Here is a 25966-nt window from a genome sequence, read left to right on the forward strand (position 1 = left end):
CTACTCATGTTCAGGGCAAAATGAGTAGGTTCCTGATGCACAAAGGTGAAGAAAAAGACTTCGCTGTTCCACAAAATAAAATATATTTGCGACCGGTTTCGATACAGCGTATCATCATCTGGCAATTACAAGTATCAGTACATAGAATTTATACCCTTGAAGGCGTTAGAGGGTTGCTTTTATACGCTGTATCGAAACCGGTCGCAAATATATTTATTTTGTGGAACAGCGAAGTCTTTTTCTTAACCTTTGTGCATCATGAAGGAGTTCCACCATGTTACGCCAACCACCATCGCATTTGCGTAGGTTCCTGTCAAAATTTGCCTTGATAATGAAATAGATTGAACGCGGTAAATTCTACCAACATCATTTCCCTTCATAATGACACGCGATTGTTAAAAAAGTCGGGTTTTGCCAAAATAAATGAAATAAAAGAGCAAAGTAACAGCCTATTGATTTAGCCATGAATTTGAGATTTTGAAATTAGTTCGCAAACCATAGGGGACGAATAAAATATTACCTCTCTTTAAAATCTGAAGAATACCTCGAATAAGATGCCTATTTTATAATTTCATATTAGAGAATTGTAGAAAAATATTTACTTTAAATACTCTGTACATTTCAAGATGATAGCTTACAATTAGTGCATTGCTGGTGACTCCACAAAGCTATCACCGTGGCTTGCCCCGTAAAAAGTAAAAGTATGGCATTCGCATAAAATTGTCATTAGCTAGTAATTATATACTACTAATACAAACTATTATGCTAGAATGTTTCCATATAATTCGTGAAATTACGCGCTTGGTTTTTAAAACCATACGCTGCCTCCTACTAATGTTCACGGTACACACTTTAGGAACTTATCAAGATTTACCGTGCTAAAGAATTTGTATAATACCTGAATCTATTTCACTATGAAGTAATCACACAACCTTTCCTTACATCATTCACGGTATTTTCCTACTCTTCTAAGCACTTCCACGTTACTAAAACGAATTGATCATCTGAAATCTTCTGTAACACCAAAGTGGTTATTTAAGTCGGTGTCGGATGATGTCCTCATATGCGACGTTCGAAGTTACAAGGGATGGCTGGAGAAGCGTGCACTCTAATCCTTAGTTTTTTAAATTAATTTATACAATCCGCGCTATCGAGTTATATACCGTCTTCTATTGTTGGGAATGGAACCAAATTTATATGTAAACCGTAGGTGGTGCCTTATTAATTCTAATGGAGGAAACCCTGCTTATTTCATTATACTTGCACTCTTTTTTTAAACAGAAACACGAGAATCTTTTGCTTGCTTGTGAAGCGTTACCTATACTGGCCCAAGTTTTCATATGAACTACGGCGCACAAAATTAAACCAACAGTTTTGTATATGTATTTTGTATTCGAAAATTTTCAATTTGCCATTCACTTAGCCAGAGACTAATGAAAGCAAGTACTCACAGTTTTTGCTTTTATACAGGGCATAATATCAATCTAAGTGCTTATGCTAGAGATTTTACCATGAAAAAAGTTTTTAAATAGATCGATAGTAAATAGTAAAGGTGCAATATATTGGTCCGAGACTATCGACTCAGTCACCTTGATTCTCTAACGGATATACTTCATGAAGACCGCTGGAATAGTTGAAAATTTATATCGCAGTCGTCATCATGGAAACTTATTCTGTCAATGACAAAATTATTTTATGAGAATTTAGATTGGAAATACACATGCAAATCTTTATTAAGTATTGCGCTGAAAGTGAGGAAAATAATTTTATCTGAACAGGTCAACGAAGAGATATATCGGACACAGCCCTAATTACTGACACTGTTGCCGGCATCGTTTCATGAATGCAAGCAGATACGGTAAACACATTTTCACCCATTTTTCCCGGTTTAAGAGTGATTTTATATTGGCATCACGTCAGTAATCGGCAGGCAATAAATTATGTTTACTCGCGTTACCGACTCTGATCTTCATTGAATCATGTCGGGCTCAATTTATGTAAAAAAAATTAAATACTTTGGAGATTTTCCTCATAAAATGAGTTAAAATTTTACTGAATGCGGCCGCTGTTCTTCGCATCATTTAGAAATACGATAGGCATAAATTAAAGCATAGCTTACTTTTTCTCGGAGAGTATTCAAACGATAGAACGATGATGGCGAATAAACATGGAATGACCTTTTAAAGAAACAGCAATACGTTTTCTCTAGCGCTCGTATTAAAAATATACATGTCTACCTTCGTGAGGAAATACTCCTTAATTGCATGCAAAGATTTAGAAATTCGAATAACAGGAGTCTTGAGTCCTACCGGGTAATTAATACGTGGAGTAGGTTTGAAACACTACGACTTCGCAATCATCAGCTAACGAGGCATAGGAGGTCTATGATAGCAGGGCAAACGGCTGCCTGCGGCGACAGGGGAACTCAGGAGTATGGTTGGGAAAGAAAAACAGCCCCAAGAGAAGCACTCCGCTAGGTGGAAGAATAGAAAAAATTCCAAAATTGCAAAAAATACCTTAGCGATAAAAGAGAAATTGCTATTAATGATCTGTTACTCTCACTATGTATTTTAAATTTACTCTCTCTTCAATATTCAACATCTCCCCATCGCTTGACGCTGGAAGAACTCATACTTTTAATTTACTGGCCCTTCACCAGAAGCAATAAAGTTTTTAAACAAGTAGTATCGTTATAGAATATCACTAAAGATACAAAATAAAAATAATATGTCCATAAATAGGATGATGAAGCATTGCTGTCACTTCGGACAGTCGGGACTGTAATTGCCAGCCTGGATTTTCGGGCTAATCGTTGCAGAATTAAACAACAACAACATCTACGTACCTACTACACTGCAAGCCAAATCAATAAGCGTATGGGGAATATAACTTTAAGGGCACCAGCTATTAGCCAGCTCTAGAATATTAGAATATTCCAAAACATTTCACGCGAGTTTTAAGGGACTTAATTCTCTGAGTTTCACGTAGCATTTGTCATATTCCATTGTTGTTCGACGGAAAAAGGAAATTCTACAGACATCTATGTGTTTGGGTATAACAATCTTATTTTATTGTCTCTGGCAGCTTTGAAAATATAGAGAGGTTTCAATATTATGTTCTCCAGATCGCTTAGAAAGATATCTATACTCAAGCAACATTAGCATAACACGTAGCCTCCAAAGTTCTAGCGATTCCTTGCCCGATTCGCAAGGAAGCTAATTAATGCTCTCTGTCTCCTTGTAACAGCTTTTGCCGAATCGCGTCATTTTCTTTGTATTTTAGTGCTACAACTGTTTGATTACTGGTGGTTAAATATGGTCAAAAATGAACTGCGCGGTTTAAAAGTGATCTAATCAGCGTGGCCCTCGTTCACGAGGAGTAATCGCAAAGAGGAAGTCGTAATAATGCGGCTGATAATTGGGAACTACGCCCTGATCCGGTATTTATTTTCACTTCAGAGAAATTCCGCTCCATGCGACGAATGTGACTGAAATCTTACATCGCGGCTTCTACAACTTATACCGTCTTGTGCGCAATGGAATTGGAGTCGGTAGAGATTCATTGAATTGATATATCTTATGGGACGAACCTGAACGCCTAATATGTGTTATTTTCCTACCAAAAAATATGACATTTGATTGTACACAAATGACGGAAAAGTATTCTTCATGCTACTCAATGATTCAAATTGGGTAAGAAAGAGATAAAGGTATGCATTTCATACTTTTTCGATTCATGTGGCAGTATATTTAACGAGATTAAAAATACATTTGCCATTTTCTATCAAAACCTTACGTGATATAAAATGTAACGGACAAAATTCTTCATACTTTCGCAGATCAGTTTTACTCATATCATCTAAAATTTATCAATTAATAAAAATAAATAAATCGGCATATTGCGTATGGTGCTAACGGCCTTGTGAGCGGGTTGTATAATGCCTGGCTAAAATTAGGCAGACCACAAAAGCTGCTGTAATGCTTAAAGAATTCTTCAATTTAAGGTAATAGGCTAAAATAAAAATTATCCTGAAATAGGTACCTTTCTTTTCCGTAGCTTTCAAATATTACCAAGCTAAGGTTACAGCTACATAATGTTCAGGTTAATGCTAACTAGACATTTTAAAACCGGCAATGAATGTCGACGCATCCAAAAGAGCTAAATATACTATAGTGCGAGTGACACGGGGGATTTTATAGTTGAACGAACGGCAGGCCCTGGCGATTAACGCGGCACAACGGGAGTGCCCGCGAGAGGTGCATCTGCCGGGAACCTCTCAAGTCAGTAGCCGCACTCTCCTGGAAGACCAAAGCTTTTTTGAACGAGTGAAATGATCTTCCTTCATTTATACCAACAAAAAGTTCTGCTCCGTGAATAAAAGTTAATGTAAAACAAACCTAAGAGTTAATTTTTTAATGCAGTCAACTTTTTCCGTAGAAATATCATGGGGCAGCATATTAAATGCGCTGAAATGATGAGTTTAGCTCGTCATGAACTTCCGGAGCCAAATCGCGCAATTTCAAGTGTAGGAAAATGTTATAAAATATTCATAATTTTGGCACTATTTTGAAGTAATAAAATGATTTTATAAGAGTAGATGTGATATCAATTTATTTAACTAGACATTTGACAATCTGAAATAGTAATCACTTTGTATTTCACTGTTATACGTCGATTTAAAACTATAAAATATAAAAAAACTATATAATAATTTTGTTCCCTACCATTTTATTTAAAAAGAACCACAGGATAAATAAATAAAGGATAGGAGCATGGTATTCAGAATATAAAGTGAAGTGGAAGTGGTAAAATGGTACACAAAGATATCATACTGCTCGTTTAATTTTAATTTCACAAAACTATACTGCACATGTTTTGATTGGCTTGCACTCATCATAAGGCACTGGAGGAAGGAAGGAAGATGAACTGATTAGAGGCATATAATAGAGAATAGATGATTCGAAGGACCACACCGGGCTGTAGAACTGCAGATGTTGATGATGGGCTTAGAACTAGGAAAAGCCAATAAGCACCAAATATAACGTTAATCCTATCACACTTATTTTCAACAAAGCGAAATGGAGTGTTTTGAGGCTCAGTGCGCCGCCCATCGTAAATAATTTTCACCAGAATAGATGGCCTGAACATGAGATATTTAAGTTATTTGTACTTAATGATGGTTGCAAGACAATCAAAACAAGTGCAGTAGAGTTTTGTGAAATCGAAATTAAGTGGACAGAAACATACACCTATTTGTGAATAATTTTAAATGCAAATATATATGTATCATCGCTAGTGCTAAATATATCAATGAACAGACAGCCATTCAGAAATATTAAATAAAATCATATGGATGGAATCATATGGATAGAAACTACTACATGTTCCCGCGGAATTGGTCCGTAAGAGAAGTTTCACGAATATAGCATATTTGCATTGAGAAAAATCTCCAAGATATTAGTGAGAAGCGGCCTAGATATCGGTTAAAGACGTTCTTTGACACTTTTTCGGTATTTCACGAAGTTTTATGGAGACGCCTTGTATATCATTACGCATGTCTTCTGATTTCCATCTTGAGTTTGGCGACGCTCATTCTCGCCGTTCTGTAGACACTAGACCTCCTTGATATGGCTGTTCTAAAAGCTATTACGGAATGACCTATACATTTCAGAAATAAAGCTTTCCAGAAAATAGCATTATCAAAGAGCCTTACGGCGGTAGCGAAGCCGAGCGGTCTAAAGCGCTTGTTAAAGGCACCAGCCTCTTCGAAGGCGTGGTTCCGAAACTCACAACTTCCACTTATTTGCCGGCGTTGGTGGCGGCGGGGTGAAGTCTTTGCCCACTAATCTTTGCGGGGTGGGTCACGGTTCGAATCTCACCCGGGTGTACTTTCTCCCATCTAGGGCATGGATGCATGTATTTATCCATCAACGTAATTGCAAGAAAGGACTGTATATTTCTAAAAACGGTTGATAAATATAGGCGAAATTATTATTACTGTTATTATGAAGTCATTTTCAATAAAAAATTTTAATTATAAATGTCATCTTCAAATGCATACGGAATTTTAAAATCTATCCTTTTTTCTGCACATTATTTCTGTAAATTGCAGCCTCAGTGGCGTCGTTGTCAAGTCCTCGCATGAAAAACGGAGACGTCGCGGTTTCGAATCTCTCCAGAGTGTTTGCTCCACCAAAGCCAAGGGTGTGTTTGATTGCCGAACTTGGTAAAAGTAGGATAGGACTTAAGAGTCCTAATTTTTCAATTCACAAATAGACGATATTGTTATTATTGGTAACACATGCAATTTTTTACTTTTGCCATTAAAAATTACCGTGCCGACCTTGGTACTGTAGATCTCTACCCCAGTGCTGGCCATTTCAATACTTTTCTGTTATTTCTTAAAGGCCACTATACAAGGCGAATGATTTAATTCGCATGGTCATTTAGCATGATCATGCGCATGATCATTCACCGTGTATGACGGAACAATTCGCGAATGCAATGCTATTTTGCTCGCATGATCCTGTGAATGATCACCATTCAGCATGATATTTCGCATGATCATTCACCGTGTATAGCGGCCTTAACGACCAACTTCTGATGCGAGGAATAGGTATCATTTTTAGTATAGGCAGGCTTGGCATCATTTTAAAAAATGAATTTTATTTTTTTATTCAATTTGTTTATTTTGAGGTTAGTACCACTTTGTTTAAAAACGGCAATTTTTAAAGAGGCGGATGGCTTAAGTAATATTAGCAAAATCGAATTTTTGATTTCACGTGGCGTAATATTACGCCCATAGCACGCAGTTTGTTAAAAGTTTAATTTACCTTTTTAATATACGCAGTGAGTGTCAGTTAAGAAAAACGAAAGGAATGGCGTGATGTTTCTCCACGCTTTCAAAGCATACCCATCGTAAATTCGATGGCAACAATCGGAATGGATATAATTTTAGACCACCAAAAGAATAAGAATATTTTTGAACTTGTTCTTTTCATAAGTAAGTTTTTAGTTTCGCTACATTAAAGTTACTACTCTTTCCGAGTGAAGATGGTCAATGATTGATGGAATACTGTTAGACGCTATATAAAAGGAAAGGGGCAATTATGGAGTCATCAAAATTTCACCACAACCCCCACCAACCCCCCTCTCCGCACGGCAATTTGTTCCGGATGGTTACTGAGCCAATTTTCATTTAATTGCGGGAAAAGCATAAAAATACATTTTCTATTGAAATAATTGCACGTAATTATCTTTGAAAAATAAGAAGCGGATACAGCATGCCAACCTGGACTACTTTGGTCGCTTAGTCGAACAGAAAGTGCTTACAAAGTTGTCATGAGAAATTAAAATCAGTGAATTTTTCTCGAATTAAATTGTGTAGAGTGAAATTATAGATTTATCATTCCTAAAAATAAATTCAGCAGCTTAAATTTACTGCAGGCAGTAATTCTTTGTTTGAATGTTGCATTAAATCGAAAAAAATCGAATGCTCTGCGAATGAATCTTTCCGTCTCTCGGTAAATTACAAAAAAATATAATCTAATAGTCCAGTCCTTGAAACAAATATGATAATTAATAAGTCATTTATAACATATGGTTCTATTAAGTGCAAATTAATCCATAGCTCTTAATAAGAGGAATGAAGAAGAAAATTGCCATATCATTTATTTTTAAACGATCGAATACCCAATCTCTCGCTGAGGAATTTAAAATTGAAAGAATATCGGTATTATTGGAGGTAAATTATTAGCATTGTGCATTAACCACTGGAAAAGTATTCTTAATGCTACTAATTTCTTCAAATTATGTAAAAACTAGATATTATTACATATTTTATACTTATACGATTCATGTGGCAAAGTATTTAACGAAGCAAAAAAAAATATTTACTAGATTAAATTCCATTCACGATGAAACTAAGTAAAATGACTGGATAAGTATGACTGAGATTAGGTATATTTATTTTTCTTGTTGATCTTCTCAACCCTTCTTCTCTTCACATCAGTTCACAGAATTGGAATGTAAATATATTCACAAAAAGTGTTGAGACTTTTCCAAACTCCTATTTCTTGCACTACGTTCTCCCTCCTGGCGCGTTCCAACATTTATTTTCCTTTGAAAAGGGAAATTGGCCATGATCAACGGTCGAAGAACACGCAATTTTCATATTTAATCCCAGAACCGTTGAAATTCTTGTCATCAGTTTTGGGCAGCAAGTGAGTCGTGACAAAGTCCTCATTTTAATTCACGTACTTTTCGGGTCATTTCTGTCTTCACAAAAATATAGAAAATTTCTCAAAGAACTTAGCTACAATATGGCAATAAAAACGAATCCAATGAATTATTTTTGCATCACGTAATAAAATTTTAGTTCAATTTTCAGATGTATTTATTCAGATATTTACTACTAAAATACCTTGCGGTCAGTAATAGTTATTTTATTCTAATAAAATTTATGACGAGTTTTTCGGGCACTATTTTTCAAATCATTTAAGAATTAAAAAAAATTCTTCAGCAACCATTCCGATAATTTCCACAAAAAGGTTTCATTTACAACTTTATCGTTAATGATTTTTCCGTGAAACATATTTCCAAAGAAATCAACAGCGGTGCCAGTATCTTTGAAAATTAAATCCACTCTAATGTATGATCTTAGCAACAACTTAAAATTGAAATTTGTCACTGACACTTTTGCTTCCGACTTAAAACTCATTCGAGCACCAAGAAATTATCGGTGGTTTTGCATTGTAGGGATATTTAAGAGAAGGCGCACAGCACAGGTTGCGGTAGATTACTGGCTTATTTAGGTGTCCGATGTATGCTTAAAAACACTATTCGGAGTAATATTATCAGCTACTAAGGCCATCTAGGCACATAATTAATTATTGGAATGCTTTTGAGTTCATTTTGCAACAGTGCAGATTCCGTCATCAGGAGTTGCCAAATTTCTAATGAATGCCCTATCTCATCAGTAAAATCTTCAATTCGTTTTCTCGCAAATATTTCCACGTCATGAAGAAGTATGACTTCCGGCCGGGAATATGCAGGCAGGCTATATCCTCATGAGATATCCGTTTCGCAGGCATGAATTCGAATACAGGAGGATGCAGACAAGTACTCCTCTTAAGCGATTCATTAAAATCATAAATCCTCATAATAATAGCCGTTGTCCTAAGAAATTTCAATTATCAGGTTATTTTTAGGTCCGTAAAAGACATTGGTCAATGGACAAATAATTTTTATTTTTAATCCTTGAATTGTTGAGAATGTTGTTATGTGACAGACAATTATGTTATCGCAACTGAATCAGAGTTTTACCTTTATAATCTCCAAAAATATGCATATTATCTTTTAAATTCAACTGCGGGAAATGAAATCTTCAATTTTCCTAATATGTAATGTATAATATTTTATCTCTAGAAATATTATTGTGCAATATGATCAGAACTGTGCAGAGCCGGTAAAATATATAATGAAAATCATCTGAAAACAATTCTTCGAATTCGAACAACAATTTCATCCTTTTTATTCCATCTTAGCTCTGGGGTCATCGACCTATTATATAACGATGGTGATAAGAGGCAAGAAAAATGAAATGGCATCCTTATCAGCTAATAATTAATTGTTTGCTCTGCGACTCATGTGGTGCGAATTTTTTATATGAAATTTGCTTCAGTTCTACTGATAGAGCTTACTGTCTCGGCCGGGGATCGACTCGTGGCCGGCCGATATACACTAAGTCTCCCGGCGCGAAGACCTCGTGCGTTTTGCAGCGTAACTAACATTAATACGGCTTGTAGAAATCATATTTATTCTCCACAAAGATAAGACATTAAGAAGTGATATAACTAAAATTTGATCGACATATGAAGGCTCTACCGCGAGTCTGAAAGGTCTGAAGAAAAACTCGAAAGGTGCGCATGCATAAGAAAGCACATATATGTCGGTATAATGTATGAGTAGGACTATTGGCAGAACTATGTGCGGATGAGGTGATAGATACCCCCCCAAAGCCCCAAATAAATACAAGAATGATTAAAAACCATTGTGCAGCTTACATATATAATGACTGCATTCGCTGTAAGCTAAATTTTATCGACAAAATGATGTAAAATGTATTTCTAGGCATGTAATTTTTCAAAAATTTTCCCGGACCCCCATCGCCTGGGGGGAGGAGGGGGTCGCTACTCCAGGCCATCCTATCCTTAGTTGCACCACTGAGCTGGACTGCGGGGAAATTTCGGAGGAGTCCTTGGTGCAAAAGAGGTGTTGTTAAAATTAATTGGAATTATAATATAAAGAGCGAAGAAATATATATCAAGAAAGAATGTACTTTGGAGAATGTTTAGGATGTCAAGGGAAGGAAATGTGATACATATTCTGAGGGCAAAAATAAATTAATGTTATTTACTAGTCTAGCGTCATCACCAAGACTATTTGTCTTGATAATGACGCTAAATCGTTGGACAAATTTTACAGAATTAAATTATTTATGGATGGAAACTTTGATTGCTTTGATCTACTCTGAATATTACTTCGTTCCATCAAGTAAAGCCAAAATCAGTTGATTTGACCACATCTACCCATTGGATACCCCATGATATCACCAAAAATATCTAACCATAAGAATATCGCATCTAGAGCTAGGCGATTTACAGGTGGACGTACGAAGTCCTCCGGCCCACAGGTCAATGCGTTTTTCCCTGAAAATAAATAAAAATAAGTACAATTTTCGTATTCTGCGCGAGAGACCAAGATTTAAACAGTAAAATAGCATTTTCTGTCTGAAACAGGTCTGACTGCCTCATTTCAAGGAAAGCTGGCGTTTACGTGCCATTTAGGTAGTAAATTTTATTTGAATTAGAATAAGTCCACGAAGAAGAAATATCACAATTTAATATTTTCTATACATTAGTCTATCTATGATTTTTTTCTATTTCCCTGACAATTAATTATTTGCGGAACAGAACTTAGATTGCTTTGTTTTACCATGAATGTTACTTCTTTCCATCAAGTAACACCGAAATCAGTTGATTTGATCACCTCTGCCCATTGGACACCCCACGGCCGGAGGTTGATCGTGTAAGTCTACGACTCCTCCATCGAGATGTCCTTTCTAACTCACTCTCTCTCCGCTGTGGTCAGTCACGGTCTGATCGCCGATGTCCGCTCCATCTGTGGTGGAAGTCTGGCCATTTTAGCGTGTGACACAGTGAGAGCTCTTGTCCTTCTTGGTCGTCAAACTTGTCCACCATGCTAAAATCTCCCCCTCTCGCGAAGCGGAACTCTCTCGGGATAAGGAGACGAATCAGAAACGGGAAGAGGTCCGCGATTGTTGTGGGGTCGGAATGGGGAAAGTGATGCACCACGGACGACGATATGGAGTGTGGGGGATATTTCTGCGCAGTGAAGCATTGGAAGTGTGAAAAAAACGGTCCGTTGCTATCATCACTCTTACTCCACTGCACGCATGGTATTGGGTCTGTCGAGAAATCCCTTCAGTGAGGAGATACAACCTAATCACGCATAGCTACTTGTGAGGATCACTTACTTACTCCACCGTAATTTGAGCGATGAGGCCAAGTGGACTGCGTGACGTCAAAACATCGTACAACTTATTTAATATTGCCTCGACACATTCCTGATTTCCAGAGGATCATTTAACATCAACATTTAAAATAAATAGTTTGCAGTGTGACTTCATGAAATGTATTGAAGTTATAATGAAAATGTTTGGAAATTCCACGGGTACTATGATGTGATTTAAAAAAAAGATTTTCATTGAAACATAACAGTATTTAAGGAAGCTCGCTACCTCCTTAGGCCTCTAAACACCACGATCTTAAGGGAAGTGACCTTCTCGGCGTAAACCGTAGTGCTTGAAAAGCAAATGTAGCAAGATTGTTAAGATTTGAATGCTAAAATTCTAAAGAATTAATACCTAAATTCTCAAATTAGGATTAAAATGTAGCAAGATATTGCCATTAGAATACATACTCAATCATGATATCTACAGGGACTAATTCTTTCCGACGAAATTCATGAAAATTGAAAGTACCATAGATTACGACGTTTCGCTGAACTGCTATTGGCTTTAAACGACGATTTTTTTGTGGCAATAAAACCCATTAAAAAGCACTTTACGTCATTGAAATATTTTGTGCAGAACATCATGCCCGATAAAAATTAGATTAGTGGCTATTTTAACACCTCGTTCTTTTGTTCATAAAATTTAACGCGATTTGATTTTCTCTGCACTGTAGGAGGCGCTACGATGCTGTTATATTGCTTTATTTTTGATGCAGGAAATATGCATGGAGGTATACCACATATGCTGTATTGTACAAACGGTATCTGCCTTTTCGTCTACTTTAGGATCCGACTCAAACTAAAGAGTATAAGCCAGATTTAATGAGCAATCTATTATAATTTCAACAGCAAACGGCACAAAAATTCCTTCTACCAACGTGCGTTTTGCCTCCGGCAGCTAAAAATCACCCCATACTAAGTAGACAACAAAATAAAAGTCCCTTCGACCTAGGGACACTAGAAGGATCACTGGCAAAGCTTTTATCTACTTCAAAACTGAGCGCGGTGAATAAAAAAATCATCAATGCAAATCTTCATAGGAGGATAGTATCCAAAGCAAAGTGCCTTACTGATGGAAGGAAGAAGCCCTTCGGCCCATTATTCAATAAAAGCAAGGAAAATTTTCGGTTCCTGCACATTTAAATGGCTAAATCGCATAATTATGTCTGCGGTCGGTCTGCTAATTAGCTAATTTCAATTATAGCTGTTGTTTAAGTGCAGTTTATTTTGATTGTATTTTATCTCAATTGCATTGAATGTCAACGAAGAAGAATTATCACGATTTTAATGGTTTCTATATATTAATAATTAAATGCTTTCTTCCATTTCCCGGGGTAATTTTTATTCCTATTATTAGATTTTATAATGAGGAAGAGACAGAAATGTCGGGATTTGAACTTTATATGAAATCAATGGTTTGCGAGTTAACTTTGTGGGATCGTGACATGATCGATTAAAAATTAAACTTTGTTGTAATCCACGCAGTATTTATTGAAACACTCAACCGATTTCGACATTTTCAGGTCATTATCAAGAGGTGAACCTGAAAAGGTCGAAACCAGTTAAGCCTTTTCATAAATACTGTGTGGAATGCAATAAAATTTACTTTTTAATCTTTCTTGAGCTTTATTCTTCAGTACTTCGTTTGCGAGATGTATACATTTTTTTTAAAACACCAAAATTGAGGGTTTCAATGCAGGCCTCAGCTTATGATTTCTGCGCAGCCACTTCATGCACTCTTGTTTATTACGCATCGATCCACTTCCTGCTCTTTGGACATTCCGTCGATGTGGAGTGGGCTTCGCGTGGACGACCCCACACACTTAGGCCATCATCTCCGAGCCTCGGCATATCCGCCGTCGATCTCTCGTTTACGTCGCATTCGGTCAAAGTGAAAGAAAAATATCGGATCGTTCCCTCGCAACGACCTGCTGCCATTTTTATTCGACGCGGCCTCGCGTGACGTGCGCGCATTTTGGTCCCATGATGGCACGGCAGAGCACGGCGGCGCTCCCGATGCGATCCGCGGTGCATTATGGGCCGCCTTCCCACCACACACGACACTCCAATATTACGGAGGAATACCACGGACCTCACCAATCATGGGATAAGTAATTGGAACCGCTTTGGGGGCAGTCATTGCATTATGACGTTTTCTAAGCCAGGAGTGCCCTGAAACTTCGAGACCACCTATTCCATACGTGCCATGTGCATTGCTTGATCATGGTAATGCCGTTGGAAAAGTTAAAAGTTACTGGCAATTTTTCACGATTTAAAAGTTTCTGCTCTTTCTAATGAAATCGGTAGAAACCTATATTAGGGTATTAATGTATGTTCCATATCCTTAAAGAGATTTTAATTAAACAAACATGTACTACAGCAAATAAATATGTTGATTCACAATGGCCAAACTAGTTTTCTAACAAATTTCGTAGTAAATAATAAATATAATAAAAAATAAAATAAAATCGTAGTATCTGAGTTCCCCGGAAAAATATAACCCGGAAATAGTGAACTGAGACAATGTAATCCTAGAGAATCTGTCTGACGTGAACATAGAGCCAAAAATTTCCACAGGGATGGTTTTGGTAAGAGCAGGGGACTCAACGGATAAACATTATATGCTTCAGAAATTATCAAAGAAATGCATCCCTTACGATATCGATGATTTACTTTGTGAGCCTATTCTCCGAATAGAAACGAATCACTTTATTAATATATATTCAAATAGAAATTCAGCTCCTTACGATAAAGACCTTCTTTAAAAGAATATTCTTCTTAATTTCTCTCTTTTGCATGAAGATTAAATTAATTATTTAAGATAAGAAGCGTGCTTGTCTCCATTTCGTTACTGCCAAATGGAATAGTGGCGATAAGTATAGGAAGAGTTTTAACGCAGTTTTCTCGCACCGTATTTCGCTCAAAACCTAAAATTACCTCACCTGGAATTATAGCGATAACTTATTATGTATGTTGGGTCAGTTGTTTTATCTATCATATGAGTAGTCGAGGATATAGCGATGTAAATTTGAGGTGGCGGTTGAGAGCAGCGTTGAGGCCGCGATAAGCTCCGTTATCCATGACTAACTCAGTTTATTTTCAGAGAAGAAGAGAATAATTTTTATTTTATAATTTATATTTTTTAAATGTTATAATGGAAATTCAGCTGCTTACAAAAAGATCCTTCTTCACTAAAACATTATTCTTGATTCCTCTCTTTACTATCAAGATAAAAATAAAATATTTAAAAGATCAAAAGTGCTTTTTCCTCGCATAATCTCCGTAATATTACTTAAAAATCGGATAGTGTAGTATTATGCAGATGTTTAGCGTACTGTTATCATTCTAATAAGTATACCTACATACTGCTTCCACCGAAGTTATCTCGAAACTTAAAAATACGTCACATGATTTAAAACATCTTTATGCTTCCATAATTATTATAGCATTCTGCAGAATATGGATATAATTCTGCCGTTAAGGATATAATATTATGTAAATGGCCATTACATTTATTCATGCATAACATTTTTACTCTATATTTAGTTTTAAAAAAACATAACTAATTCACAAATAAGCATTGAAACACTCAATACCATTTCAATCGTTCAGAAATATTTGATGTAAGATTGCATACACCTGTGCAAAAAAAGTATTGTCTTCATGTTCGTAACAACGCTATTGATAAATGTGCGAAGGAAATTTCGGGATAACTCACGATGTTATGGTGGGTTAGGTTGTTATGATATGAGAAGCCGCGGATATAACGACGAAAATTTGGGATGGCTGTTGAGGGCACCGCGATTATTCGGCGAGCGAGTTGAGGGGAAGGGGGGAGGGAGGGGCCTAAGTGGAGTGGCAGAGAGTGAAGACGTAAAAGGCCGCGAAATTAGAGTTAACGGACGAAAATCATCGGTTTCCCCACGCCACCGCCACACGCCACCCCAACAAACACCACTTTGCCCGCCTCCCGTTTTCCGACGGACCAAGCGCCAATTTCTTCAGTCCACCACCCTGCCGCAGCAAGAAATAATGATTCCGCGGTAGTTTCATATGCCATTGAGAAAATAGAAAAATGTATACAGCTGCTAAATATTTCACTCAATTGGAATCATAGGCATTGTGCACTAACTGATCATACGGAAGGACACGAGGGGTTTTCAGAGCACTTTCCAACCCTTTAGACTACCTATCGATGGAGATGGAAAAATCAATGCATAACGTAATGTCGAAATAAAAGGTACTTATAATTTTACATAATTATTTATTTATATTTTTGTGGTAAATTGCAATTAAGTACCTTTTATTTCATAATACTCATCCAGCTTCCACTATATCACCCCTGAATTGGTTGAACTTAAACAAAACGTAATAATACGTTGAGTAACACTATTATATCAATGTATTACCTTCGAAATGAGTACGCATTCATATCTGATGTTTTAGTGATGAATTAGTAGTTATACATAAATAGGGAAAATATATCATGGATGAATCACTAGGAACGCGTCACCCAATTTCGTTTGGAAATGTTTAGGTCGTGTTTTAAAATATCTTCATGCTTACATAATTGTATCAGTATTCTACAAAATATGAAGACGATACCGGAGGACGGTGAAAAATTCTGAGAAGAGAAAAAAATATTTTGTGTATGGCCATTATAATTAATCGAAATGAATTAATCAACCATTATAAAAATCTAATTTTGTCTTGAATTTTGTCAATAAAACCAAATACATACTAATTCACAAATAAGTATTTAAAAATTCAAGTCCATTTCAATCGTTCAAAAATATTTTATGCAAAATTGAAAATACCAGTACAGAAACAGTACTGCCTTGATGTTTACTACGGTGCGATTACTAAATGCAAGATAGAAATTATGGTCCAAGGTCGCACCTCTGTATGCATGATGGATTTGACAGTCTTCCCGACACTTATTCTTAGCATTCCATTTTATCGACGTCAAAATGTAATGAATCGCCCAGAATCTTGTACGTTGCTACGATAAAAAGACCACAGTTCTATTCAACGAAGCAGTAGCTTAGTATCTTTCGCAAACATCACTAATGCAATTCTCCGTGACAAATCAATGGCACCCTGAACTGCATAGACATAGATTCATGGCTGTTCACGATTTTTCTGACGACAAATGAAGATATCGTCTCCGCCGTTACTCAGATATGCCATCGAAATATATTTCCCTTAGGAAATAGTGTCAAGATTGCCTCTATGTGTGAGTGAGAGCGTGAAAAAGGAGTAGCTGGAAGCTGTGAGGAGTGGCTTAGGCGCTGCACTAACTGCAAACCCAAACCTTCGGCGTGCAAGATGTAATCGAAATAAGTTAGGCATGACGTCAGCCCCTCTTCAAGTCTTTCCATTACTTCATATTTTTCTTTATCGCCTATAAATTTTTAGATCAGATTTACCGTTTCTTCAACGCTAAAACTATGATCGTTTTCTCCGACTAAGAATCAACGTTGCGAAGGTCGAGTAACTCGGAGTGACTTCGCCATAAAATGTGTTGCTAATCCTAAATATCATTTGTGCTTACTACGAGTCAGATGATAAATTATTATCAAGCCTAGATGACCGTGAAGACTATTGTACTTGTTATGAATGCAGTTCGTAACATTATCCTTCGCAATTTATTCATTCCACTAAAACCTATCCTATTTTTTATTTTGTATCCCACATCTTCATTAATTTTCATGCATTACCTCAAACGTTTTCTGTTTTTCCTGCTTTATAAATACATACTACAAACCTGAGAGCTGCCCATACTGCGTGAATTTAATTTTTCAAGGAATTTACAGCTATTATAATTTATAGTACAAGAATCCGATCGCTAATTAACGAAAAAATGTTTCCAGTTCGGTATTTTAAAAAACTGAAAATATGATGCACTGATTAGAAATGTAAAAATAGATAACAGCCACGACTATATTTGAAATTAATATATAAGGATGCCTATACTCTGTAATCAGATTCTTGAACCATTTTAGATCATGGAGAAAAACGAATTGGCCACAAAATTGTGCGAAATTAAAATAGCGAATTTGCCCATACGAGATAGTTAAAATTAAGGGGAATAGAAATTATCAACCAACGGGGTAAAAATATCCTAATATTAAATAAAGTAAGTATCTTTCCATTAATGCTAAGCCACGAGGATGGAACTCGTTAAAGTCCGAGACGTATTTTAAGAATAGTAACTTAATTAAAGGACCTGTACTCGCTATCCGGAATTATAAAGAGTAAATTAGAGGTTAAAAAAAAGAAGTCAGTAAAAATCCCCGCTTCAACAAAAATCTAAGGTCCTAATTCAGCTCAGAGAAATAATAATATTTAATTGTGAGTTACACTTGAATGTTTTACAGAAATAAAAGGTTCTTCTGTTGCCTTAAAAATTGTGTTTATCGAGTTTAATATCGGTAGACATGTTAAAAAAGGTCGGTGTAAAAAAAGATGGATGTATGAGATATCAGAAAACTACTGAATCCCTGTTGTGAAATTCAGTAAAGGGACAACAATTCTCAGCTCAGTAAAGTCGCGTAAAATTTGTTTTGCATGCGTGAAAAATTCAAAGCGAAATACTCTTTGCCTAGCCTTCCCAGCCTCTTCACAAGCCGCTGCTCGGAGATAGTGGGGTTAATTCTGAGGCATATCGAAAGGACTGCACACGGCAACGTCATTTTCTTTGCTAACATCCATCTTCCAGTCCCCACCACTGCCAAACCACCCGGCTTGCACCTGGGGAACGAGAGAGGGAAGGAGTGGGGGTAACTAGGGGGAGAGGGAAGGTGTTGGTGCGGAAACGAGGGGAGGGGAACTAGGAGTGATTGGGGTGGCCTAACCACGCAGGGACCAGGGCAATAACGGGCCCCTTAGGAAAACATTGCATTAGATTTTCGTATATTCATAATATATTTTCATAATTAAAGGTGACCCTAGGAGTCTCCTAGTCTCCAACGGCTCCCAGCCCAATTTTGCAACATCTGTGCAATGTTTTCCGTACGCTTGGAGAAGTTTTTGGTGAATTGCACTTGTTTCCTTTGCATTTTGTTAAGTTCGCGGATTAAACCTTTCTGCGCCGGATCCCATATGCTTTCAGTATATTCACGGTAATGCCGGACGAATGCGAAATAGTATCTTACATTTTCATCCAAATATATTCTTATAATTCGCTTGACGAATCCTAGCTTGTTCGGGGCTCCACGACAAATATTTCCTATAGGTGTCCCCGCACAGCGGAAAATCAAATGTAGCTAGCCCGTTGTCTCTTATAGTTCGGTTGATGTAGATTCGGTTCGGTTCGGAGTAGGCGTCAGACAGCTGAGGAAATTTGCGCTATGAGAGAAGATTATGGAAGGCAGGGTGGAGAGAAACCTGGTGTCGGTATTATCCTGCTCTTAACGAAAGGCGCCTAAGGGACCACGGCTTAACGTCTCATCAGGCGGATGTAGATTTCGATGGGGTTCGGAATTTCATGGAATGATACTGGCGTTGAAATCAACTTTCATTTGCTTCTGTCGAAATTTTCAATGGTTTTCTTCTTTTCTTTCCCCAACTTAGGCCTAGGCCTGCTAAATCGGAGGACACTACTCAGTCCTTTTATATCTACGCAAGTATTGTTTTTCGTTGTGGATAAGTCTTTGATTATTGATGTATCATCTGATTCATTGGTTGGTTGTCATGGATTGGAGATGAGGGAAGGGTTTATATGGTGGTGGCATGGTTTCCCAGCGTGGGCCGCAGGGGAGGGGGGTCATTGCAAAGGGGTCCCCCCGAATGCCGTTTCCATCAGATTTTCTTTCTCGCCTCTCCCGCGTTCTGTGGCGGTGTCGTGCAGGGAGGTGATGAATGGACAAATGAGGTTTTCTTTGGGGACACAAACCCCATCCCCTCCACTTTCCCCCTCTCTTCCAACCCTCCGCTTTTGCCTCAATAGCTGTCTGCTGCAAGGAGGGGGACCTGCTTCCTTTCAGGCCGTTTGCATTGCGGGGGGAGGGGTTATAAAGTGCCAGGGAAGTGTCACCCCTGTTCCCCCGTAGGGCGATCGTCGCGCCAACCAGTGCTTTCGGTGCTAATCTCTCACACCACGAGGGGACCGCGAGGAGCTAAGAACTGTGATGGGGTATTGAGTTAATATGAGTACTACCTTTCCACTGTTTCAATAGAACTTATCATCTTTTATGCGCACGTTCTCCGCTTTTTTTCTTTCTAATTCTTATTGTCAATCATTTATGATTGGATCAATGGAAATTTGACTTTAACATTGAAATATTTATACAAATTACAGTTGCCTTGTATTTCCTAGTACTATTGAAACACTTGAAATGAAACATTGTTGTATAAGTTACCTTGCTTATTTCTAAAAAATATTAAATTTTCCTGATAAAAGTTAATCGTTTTTATGGTATATTCAGGTAAAATATAAAAAAATCTAATGCAGTTTTCAAGTGTTTGGTTAATTACTTATATTATACTACGTTGGCACATTAACTACGAATTTCAGGAACTATTAACAGCCGGTAGTAGCTAAAATGTCGGCCGATTTGGCCCCTTATTGCGTAAAAAAAACTTACCCTGGGTATTGGTGGACCCGTAGTATTGATAACAAAGAAAGGTCAAAAATTGAAAATCCTATCAGAATTCAGTTCGATTCTGAAGGAGACATGTTATTCCTCTACATAATGGTACAGAGGCAAAAATGCTCCTGACGGAGCTATGACGTGTGAAATATTCATTAAAAATTTGATCACTCTCCAACGGCATCTTGTGATCATTAATTTTTGACTTCAGTTTTAGTTAGTCTTTCAATGCACCGTGAGACAATTATCTTACACAATTATTAATTACTTAGTATCAAGCAATGCAGTGAATAATAATAAAACGAAAACGAATACACATTTAATCAAACGCAATCCTTGGAGACAAAAAAACCACGATTCAATTTCGCCAAAAGTCTGGTATGGTATTTCGCGGAGGCGTTCGAAAGCTGAGGTAATAGGGTAGTTTCCTTCATCAAAGAAACCGAAAGGCATTGATTGCGATTTGTTACCCACCATTACTGTAATCATAATATACAAATTATTTCGTTTTAGAAATACCGGTTAAGACGAATGGCAATGGTCAATTTTTATCCTCATTTGAAAAGGGCCAGATTGGCGCCCATGCGATGCCACTCCACGTGACGTCACAGGGACCTAGTTTCTATGGGAGAAGATAGGAGTTATACATCGTCTGAGATTACCAATGCATGCATGAGGCGCAGAGCTCAGGGAAACATGTCTTAATAATCACCTATTAAAACTGGCTAAGGTCGGAAAGTTTTCTTCGTTTGATAAGGTATTAATAAACCTTTTTTAAGCCAAGCGCTACCAGCTAGCAAGGTACTCAGCTACCCTCTAGCATCCTGCGTCCTATCAGCGCTCAGAGCCTCGATCAAGGTCACCTCACAAGACGGGAGGGGGAACCAGAAATACGTCACAAGGAGAGATTTCCTTACCCGTCGCGTTTTCGCGCGTTTGAAAAATTTCACTTTTCATTTAATCGCGAAAAATGGATATCGTCATTTAAAAATCTAAAAGCGTGAAATACGTACTCCAGGAGTAATAATCTTCCGATATAGGCAATAAAAAAATAATAGGAAACCACCCTATTTGCTCCATGAGGGTTATGGAAGGTAGGGTGGAGAGAAACCTGGTGTCGGCATTAACCTGCTCTTATCGAAAGGCGCCGAGGGGTCTGAGGCACTTAACGTCCCATTCGACGGACTGAGTGTTGCGCTTCAAGCAGGGATAGGACAGTCTCTGAAAAGTCCCCGCCACCGCCGGGTTTTGCACCCCAGACCAAGACGTGAGAAGCCAACACTCTCGCCACCACACCAACCCGATCCCGAATTTTGGTAAAAAGAGACTGAATAGTGGTATAATTTAATTTTACACTAGTTAATAATTGTTTTTACTTTTCCCATGCATTAACAAATATTAGTTACCACATTGCTCATAACTATGGTAAATAAAATACATATAATATACAGTTGCGCAGGAAATGATGCGAGTGTTACCGGCCCAGATCACTACGCCTTCACATGGCAGCGACGCAAACGAGGTGCCGAACTAGCTAGCTATCCTTTCGCTCACCGTCTTGACGAACTGTAAACGATCGCCCATGCCGCTATTTAAATGCCTAAAATATGCAATAAGAATTAAGTGACAATGAAAATATTCGCTCTCAGGCGCTTGCATCGGCACCCGATCGCTGCGCCTCCATGCGACTGTATCACGAACGAGGTAGAGAGCTAGTAAGCTATCCTTTCGATAACCTTCTCTACGAACTCTAAACGATCGCCCATATCGTTATTTAATGCCTTAAATATGCAATAAGAATGCAGTAACAATGTAAACATTCTCTTTGAGGCGCTCGTATCGCCACCCGATCGCTGCGCCGCCATGCGGCTGCATCACGAACGAGGTAGAGAGCTAGTTAGCTAGCTTATCCTATCGCTCACCAAGACGGACTCAAAATCGATCGCCCATAACGCGGCCGTTTTACACAAACCGCAATCGGCCTCCGCAATCGGTGTTCGAGAGCTCGCTTCGATTAAAACATCCATTCAAAGAGTTTGAATACCACCCCGGGTGCTGGGTGCTCTGCCTCTCCAGGGGACCCAATCAAACGATAAATAATAATCGTATGATAATTTCCAGTTGTATATTACTTCCTGCGCGGAAAACTCGTAATCCTTCGTACGACGACATTCATTTTTCTCCTTCCCCTCTCCTTATAAGAGGTTTGCGGGCGATCGCGTCACGCCACAGGCTCACCGTCGTCGATAAAGAAATCTCCGCAATTATTGCCGTCTTCTCGGGGGGTGGGGTGGGGCTGGTGGGAGGGAGGGGGAGGGGTGAGATAAGTAGGGGAAGGGGGCGGTTCTCACCCCCACTTCGCCGTCCCTGTTAACGCGTTTTCCAGCCGGAGGGATTCCCAACTACTGAGCACGATACAATAGATAGACGATCGATGTACGCTGGGCATTAGATCAGCTGGAGCACGAATATTATAAAAGAGGATCCTCAAGTCGGCCTCTAAATGTGTTGTCAACCACAGCGCATTTGAATAGGTTTCCAAAATTCGCCACTAGCGTCGCTGACGGACAAATTGATCCGAGTTTCACGAGGAAACGAATTAAAATTAGGAGTGCTAACCGAAATTTACACACATGATGATGTGATCTATCAAATTCTATGCTATTGAATGCTATTCCTTGCAATTAAATATATAACAAAGCGAAATATTGGAAAAAAGTGGATCGCATAGCACTGATCACCACGCCGCGGACATTTTTGAAAAACGATTAAAATGCGACCGAAGTGGCAACATAAATCGGCCTTCTATGCAATGGAATTGGGGCTCCTCTATAACAAAACCGGCTCTCCCTTGCAGTCAACTTTGATTTGGGGCCATCTCCATCGAGGGAGAGTTTGTGCTGATCACCACGCCACGGACATTTTTGGAAACTTATTAAAATGCGACCGAAGCGGCAACAGAAATTGGTCTTCTTTCAGATGGGATTGGGCCCCCTATATGCAGTGCTCTTGAGCTGGAGACAGAATTAAGAGGACGCACGATCGTTCTTTTATCATTAATCACTCGTTAAATACTCGATACTCTTTAATTAAAAACCTTTTATGTAACTTTGATAAAACTAAATTTTTCAATCTTTTCTTTAAAGTAGGTAATGATTTGATGTTGAAAATTTAAAATGTGAATAAAGTAGTTCTTTGTCAACATTTTCTTGCATCTCAAACACAAAGACAATTAATTACTATACGACCTAATGTTCGGCAAAGTACATCATCATGTGGTACATTAGCATCGAAGACCATCAATTTTTCGATGCAAATGTTCCAGGTGGTTACTTGCCAAGTCGAAACCTATATCTTACAAAATTATATTTATGTGGAATCACAATTTTTTTCTCAATTCATTGGATTACAGCCGTATTGTATCCAAACCTCTAAAAAGTACGATTTTAAATTGGGGAGTTTTTCACCTTTTTACACTTCAATTTATTCATCCAAACCGCCAAATTCTAAAAGAATTTAGCGAAACTTAACGGAAATAGCTAAAGTTTTCAGCTTAACTTCATTTCACTTGTAATAGGATTCCAATAAATCGACCCTTATTTACCAAAATGTATGTCAAAGACGTGCAGTAAAAATGACAGCAGGATATTAAAACCCGGGTTTTGAATGAAGAACAATTATTGGAAATCTTAATTGTACGCTCTTGCAAAAAATTCCTTTTTTCTAAGAATTTTAAAAGCCCCTCTTTTGATTCTACCTTTGTTCTTTACAGTTTAGTTTTCTGGATAGTTATATTTCAAACCCTCATTTTTACATTGGCTTCTACGACAACGCTTTTCTATACGGAAAAAGAAAATGGGTTACGACAACAATATAATTTCCATATTGAGAAAGCAATAGGATGCGTTTTATTTCTAGCCCTTAACCGGTGACGTGCGGTCTGAGAGACCACTGCGTTTCTAAAATTATGAATATTTTCAAAATTAAGATTTCAAAATATCTATAATTCTCGTTAGCTTCATATTTTTGCATAACAAGGACATCCCACTCTTAAAATTTAACGGTCCTTTTATTAATTTCTGTAAATTTGCAATTGAACTCGATGAGCGGTCTGTGAGACCGCACGTCACTTACTAAGAATGCATCAAGAAAAGGAATAAGCGGGATAAATTTCATGGCTACTTACTACTTAGCCTTCCAACTCTAACATTTAAGACCTTTTTTGAATCTGGCGAAATATTGACACATAAATATAATAATTATAACTCAAGTGTTTTTGGTATCAGTTTTTTGATCCTGCTTCAAATCACAACTTTTATGACAAATTGGTTCGTATTGGGAGTGTAAAAATTTTAATATAAGTTTTAAAACAGTTAAGCATTCAAAGAAAAATTGAACATAGCAATAAAAATGGCGTAGCAATATTTTATGAATTTTTGATTTATTGCGGTCTCCCAGACCGCACGTCACTGCTAGTGTAACAAGAATTGCACGTCACTGGTTAAGGGCTAGAATCACGAGGTAAACGCAAGTATTTAATCATATTACTTTCAAAATTATTAGCAAATAAATGCTCCCGTCGAAGCCCAAATACGTACAAACGCTCGGAGAAAATAGCGCCATGAGTTTCTGTACCAGTAAATATGTATTTGATGCAGCAAAATAATTTACAAGCCAGTTACAAATGAGAGATTTTATACAATGACGTGATGTTTATCCCAGTTTTGCTCCCTACAGCATTCCAGAAAAACCTCACTCGTGCATTCCTTTGCGATGTGTTATCTTTCCTTGAATATTCCCCTTCCATATTTCCTATCTGACATTTATCTTTTCCCGCACTTAGGCCGGCAGTGCATTTAATGGCCGCTGTAGGGAGCTATACATTCCACCGCAACACCGATCCACGAGGGTCAAAGAAAGCACCAATGGGGACCATTATGCTCTTTTTAATCAAAATCCATAAATATTCACCAAACACTTCTCCGTTGACTTTCCCTCACTACTCAAAGCTCAACAAAGTTTTAATATTCACACATTGAATATAAAATAAATATCTACAACATGCTGTCCCTCCCATGGCTTTATCAAATGCCTATAAAAGACCTCCTAACTTTCTTAAATCCAACCCAGGATTAAAAACTTGTACCTAAACAAGTGGCATTGCTTTCATTATAATTAATCCATACAGAAAATCATTCATATCGAAATAAAATATAAAAATACGGTGCCCAGGGAAAGGAACTTGCACCCCTTCTCTCAATGTTTAAAAAGTCAAACGCCTCAGGCTTATTCTGGAGTGAGCTCTACCCTGACATATCATAAGCTATCTCCGGGCATTATCAACTTGTGAAAAACAATTTGAAACTCTATTTACCTACACATGCCAACCTGAACAACCAAGGACTGCACTAAATACGCTAGTCGTAATTGGAAGACTTATGGAAGCGTTCTATCGCTAGAAGGCTTCCAGACGCGGACTGTAAATACGACCTTAAGTGAGCGTATTATGCATTCTGTAAAATATTTTTTTAGTATTCCTTTACAGCCTATAATCCGTTTTGAATGACTTCATACAAGCCATCACTGATGACTTAATGGAACTGCAGTCATAATTACGAGTGTTATTAATGAAATTTTAAAGCATAAAAATACGTATGTACTTGTCATGCACCGCTTTGCAGGCTGACTGCAGCAATTTATATTTGGATCCGACTCTTCACACGTAAGTCATTTCCTCTCCAGGAATAGTGCGCATGAATAGTGCACGGTGAGGACAA

General features: G+C 37.7%; 1 protein-coding gene across 1 annotated transcript in view; it reads left to right on the forward strand.

Moving 5' to 3' along the window:
* The window catches only part of LOC124169337 (homeobox protein engrailed-1-like), a 334969-nt gene that overhangs the window by 3105 nt on the left and 305898 nt on the right, over positions 1-25966 (forward strand). The gene's annotated exons all lie outside the window — the stretch shown is intronic.

Source organism: Ischnura elegans, chromosome 12, assembly GCF_921293095.1.
Source record: "Ischnura elegans chromosome 12, ioIscEleg1.1, whole genome shotgun sequence".
NCBI classification, from domain to species: Eukaryota; Metazoa; Arthropoda; class Insecta; order Odonata; family Coenagrionidae; genus Ischnura; species Ischnura elegans.